Below are 5,206 nucleotides of genomic sequence, written 5' to 3' on the forward strand. Positions count from 1 at the left end.
TTAGATGAAACTTAAAGCATAGAGCATCTGATCTGACTGAATGAAATGATCCTTCATTCTCAAGTCACAAAATCTAAAATGAACTAATACATTTCATTTTACTCTACGTCTAATGTAATGTTAAGTTAAACTGAAACACCAGAGAAATTTGCAGAAAAACAGCACAAACATCTTCAGGTCTCTGTCATAATTGTGTTATAATATTATCATTTATTAAAACACACACTAATCCTACTCTAAAATCAACCCTTAAAGGAAATAATCAGCAATTTTTCATTCTCAAAATACTTAATTCTCTGTCATTTATGAGCCGTTTTCCTCATGGGGACCAAAAATGTAATGTAAGGTAATAAAAAATCTGGTATTGCTATACTTGTGGGGACATTTACAGTGCATTTGAAAAGTCAAAGTGCTGTCATAAGAGCCTGTTAAACATTTCACTAATGTTATGTACAGTGCATGCGGGATGTATTGATAGCGCTTCACTTATTCTACATTTGTTTATGTTACAGTCTTATTCCAAAATGGATTGATTTCCTCAACATTCTACACACAATCCCCCATAATGACAATGTGAAGAAAGAGTTTTTTAATTGTTGCAAATTTATTAAAATTAAAAAAGCTGATAAATCAGATGTACATCAGTATTCACAGGCTTTGCTCGACACTTTGTTGATGCTCCTTTGGCAGTGATTACAGCCTCAAGTCTTCCTGAATGTGATGCTTGAGCTCTGCACAGCTGTCTTTGGGAATTTCTGCCCGTTCCTCTTTGCAGCACCTCTCGAGCTCTATCAGGTTGGATGGGAAGTGACGGTGTACAGCCGTTTTCTGATCTCTCCAGAGATGTTCAATAGGATTTAGGTCTGGGCTCTGGCTGGGCCACTAAAGCACATTCGCTGTGTTGTTGTTGTGCCGCTCCATTGATATGTTGGCGGTGTGCTTTGGGTCATTGTCCTGCTGGAAGATGAAGCGTCGCCCCAGTCTGAGGTGGAGAGCACTCTTGTGCAGGTCTTCATTCAGGATGTCTCTGTACATCGCTGCATTCATCTTTCCCTCTATCCTGACTAGTCTTCCAGCTCCTGCTGCTGAAACACATCCCCACAGCATGATGCCAACACCACCATGCTTCACTGTAGGGATGCTGTTAGCCTGCTGATGAGCGCCGCCTGCTGTTCTCCAAACGTAACGCCTGGCGTTCACTCCAAACAGTTCAGTTTGAGTCTCATCAGAGCAGAGAGTTTAGTTTCTGATGCTCTGAGAGTCCTTCAGATGGTGAACTCCAGGCGGGGAGTGTCTTCCCTCTGGCCGCTCTACCATACAGATGCCTGATTGGTGGATTGCTGCACAGATGGTTGTCCTTCTGTAAGGTTCTCCTCTCTCCACAGAAGAGCGCTGGAGCTCAGACAGAGTGACCATCGGGTTATTGATCACCTGACTGAGGCTCTTCTCCCCCGATCACTCAGCTTAGATGGCCGGCCAGCTCTAGGAAGAGTCCTGGGGGTTAAACATCTTCCACTTACGGATGATGGAGGCCGCTGTGCACAGTGGAACTTTCAGAGCAGCAGAAATGTTTCTGTAAGCTTCCCCAGCCTTGTGCATCCAGACAACCTTGTCTCTGAGCTCTACAGACAATTCCTTTGTCTTCATGCTTGGTTTGTGCTTTGACAGCACTGTCAACCCTGGGCTCTTATATAGACAGGTGAAGCCTTTACAGATCATGTCCAATCAGCTGAATTGAGCACAGGTGAACTCCAATGAAGCTGCTGAAACATCTCCAGAATGATCAGAGGAGACAGAATGAAGCTGAGCTCCATGTAGAGCTTCACGCCAAATCCTGTGAATACTGATGTACATGTGATTTTACAGCTTTTTATTTTTTTTATAAATTTGCAGCAATTTGTAAAACTCTTTCTTCACATTGTCATTATGGGGGATTGTGTGTAGAATGTTGAGGAAATCAATCAGTTTAATCCATTTTGGAATAAGACAACATAACATGTAACAAGCACTATCAATACCTCCCGGATGCACTGTATATAACATTAGTGAAATGCTGGACAGCATTTATACAGCATTAGAACAACATCTTCATTCATTCATTCATTTTCTTTTTGGCGTGGTCCCTTTATTAATCCGGGGTCGCCACAGCGGATTGAACCGCCAACTTATCCAGCACGCTTTTACACAGCAGATTGCCCTTAGCATCTCTGGGAAACATCCACACACACTCATTCACATTCACACACACTCATGCGCTACAGACAATTTAGCCTACCCAATTCACCTGTACCGCATGTGTTTGGACTGTGGGGGAAACCGGAGCACCCGGAGGAAACCCAAGCGAACGCAGGGAGAACATGCAAACTCCACACAGAAACACCAACTGACCCAGCCAAGGCTCGAACATGCGACCCGGCAACCTTCTTGCTGTGAGGAGACAGCACTCCCTACAGCGCCACTGCGTCACCTAGTACAACATCTTACTAAACTTAGTTTTACTCATAAGTTAACATTCTTTGAACATTCTGGAACGCTCCTATGATGTGATTGCTTAAAGTTTACACTCTTTGAACAGTACGAATTACTTTACTTTCAGCAATCACGTCAAAAGAGCATTCCAGGAATGTCCACAAAATGTTTTCTCAATGTTATGAGAATGTTTATGAAGTAAAGACACTTCACCAATGCTCCGGTTAAATCATGACAACTTTATATCTGAATGGGCTCCGTATATCCAAAACATACACTATTATAACTTTTAAAAATGTCATATTTTTATTGTGCAGCTACTTTCGAGAACATCATTAGCTTTGAAGAAGGCTCCTGTTATGATAATGAATGATCATTTGTTCATAACCCTGACATAACCTTTACTTAAAGCACTAAAGATGTTCCCTGTTCCCTTACGTGAATAAGAACACACCGTTAGAACACACCGTTAGAGAGTGTGTTGTGGGAATGCTGGAATGATGGTCGGCTTTCATCCATCCTGAAGACGAGCTCATTTTCCTGAAACTGCTGAATCCAAATGCTGAATCAACAGAGAGAAACACACACACACAGAAAGAGAGAGAGAGTTCATCCATCAGCAGCAGCCCAGCTCACTGCAGGACACACACACACACACACACACAATATAGGCAAACACACTCCTATATCAATACACTGAATGCACACACGCACTTATACAGTACGCACACATTTATGCAGGAAGCAAACACACACACAGATTATATATATACTACACTTTACTAGTACCGTGTTGGACCCCATTTGCCTTCAGAACTGCTTTAACTCTTGGTGTTGTAGTTTCAACAAGCTACTGGAGATATTCCTCAGAGATTTTGCTCCATATTGTCATGATAGCATCACACAGTTGCTGCAGATTTGTCGGCTGCAGATCCATGATGCCAATCTCCCGTTCCACCACATCCCAAAGCTGCTCTATTGGATTGAGCTCTGGTGACTGTGGAGGCCATTTGAGTACAGTGAACTCATCGTCATGTTCAAGAAACCAGTCTGAGATGATTGAGCTTTATGACATGCTGCGTTATCCTGCTGGAAGTAGCCATCAGAAGATGGAGACACTGTGCTCATAAAGGGATGGACATGGTCAGCAGCAATACTCAGGTAGGCTGTGGCGTTGACAACATGCTCAATTGGTACTAATGGACCCAAGAAAATATCCCCCACACTTAGAGATGGTTGTGCGTGAAAATCCCAGTAGATCAGCAGTTTCTGAAATACTCAGAGCAGCCCGTCCGGCAGCAACAACCATGCCACATTCAACGTCACTTTTATCCACCTTCTTCCCCATTCTGATGCTCACTTTGACCTGCAGCAGATCATCTTGACCATGTGTACATGCCTAAATGCATTGAGCTGCTGCTGCCATGTGATTGACTGATTATAAATCTGCGTTAATGAGCAGTAGGACAGGTGTACCTAATAAAGTGGCCGCTGAGTGTATATACATACAATATACACACGCAATACACAATAAACACTACCCTCTCTCTCACACACACACACACACATACACACTCGCACATAAATACAAACCACACACACACACACACACACACATGTGTTTTTTTACAGAAACACACTCTCCTACCTGTTTGCACCAGAAACTTTCATGTAAACAATTGTGCAATTCTTGGCATGCTTTTCGCAGGTGAGTGGGCTTAACAAACCACCTGTAGGACTCTATAGCGCAGCTGATGATATTAAATTAATTTCACAAATCGATTAATTTTGCAACATGAACACTTTATAACTGTGAATAATGCTGACTTTAGTTGGCCAAAGAGAGAAGCTGATCATAACACAGCACTCATAAGTGAACACATTATTAGTGACCTCTGACCTCAGGTGTTAATGAGGTAAACATCTACTGCAACTCACCTGGATATCTCTCATCTGCTGCTGAATCTGACTGTAGAGATGAAAGCGTGGTGCGTTTGCTCCTAATGCGCCGGTGTGTTTAAGAGCTGCTGGAGGATCCATAATGGCCTCTTAAAAATGATTTATGATGAGGAATCAACAGGAAGATTACGCTCGGCGTCCACCAGCCTTCGGGACTGTTTTGGTCTTTTGACGACGGCTGATTTCGAGAGCGACTCGCGCTTTTGACAATATGTGAGACACAAATCAAAAAGAAATTACAAAACCCACAACAAGAGGCTCCTGCTGTGTAATTTGAATGCAATTTAAAATCTTTTCAATGAAAAGCGCGACTTTGTGCTCCAGGCGCTCTCATGTATTTTGACAGAAAGTGGAAGTGGCTGTAAAAACTAGACGCATTGCAGAAACACTGGGAATGTGTGCGTGTTTGTGTGATCAATATGGATGAACCTGAGCTTTCTGGACCACAAGAACAACAACAACATTTAAGACGACGCTTGAAAATCATTTTACACACATTACACACACACACACAGATGTTCACGTCAAGCACATGCAATGAATGTAACTGGTTTTGGTGTTGTGTTTGTGGTGTTGTGAGTGTGGTGTTGGTGTAACTATGATTTTGGTGTTGTGATTTTGCTGTTGCTGTAAGTGTGGTTTTTGGTGTTGCGATTGTGCTGTTGGTGTAACTGTGGTTTTGATGTTGTGATTGTGTTTTTGGTGTAAAAGTGATATTGGTGTGTATTTTTGGTGTTGTGATTGTGGTATTTGTGTAACTGTGGATTTGGTGTTGGTG

The 5,206-nt window shown here is 42.5% G+C and overlaps 1 long non-coding RNA gene across 2 annotated transcripts in view; it reads right to left on the reverse strand.

Annotated features, from left to right (window-relative positions):
- The window catches only part of LOC141379935 (uncharacterized), a 5,009-nt gene extending 386 nt beyond the window's left edge, over positions 1-4,623 (reverse strand). Inside the window, exons 1-2 of one of the 2 annotated variants that reach the window (XR_015519830.1) lie at positions 4,408-4,547; positions 2,937-3,031 (exon numbers count right to left, since the gene is read on the reverse strand). This is a non-coding gene — a long non-coding RNA (uncharacterized LOC141379935). Of the gene's footprint in view, positions 1-2,688; positions 3,032-4,407 lie in introns of those variants that run through there. The other variant, XR_015519829.1, reaches the window with a different exon arrangement.
- Positions 4,624-5,206: the final 583 nt, after the last annotated feature.

This window comes from Danio rerio, chromosome 21 (genome assembly GCF_052040795.2).
Source record: "Danio rerio strain M-AB ecotype USA chromosome 21, GRCz13ab, whole genome shotgun sequence".
Taxonomy (NCBI): Eukaryota; Metazoa; Chordata; class Actinopteri; order Cypriniformes; family Danionidae; genus Danio; species Danio rerio.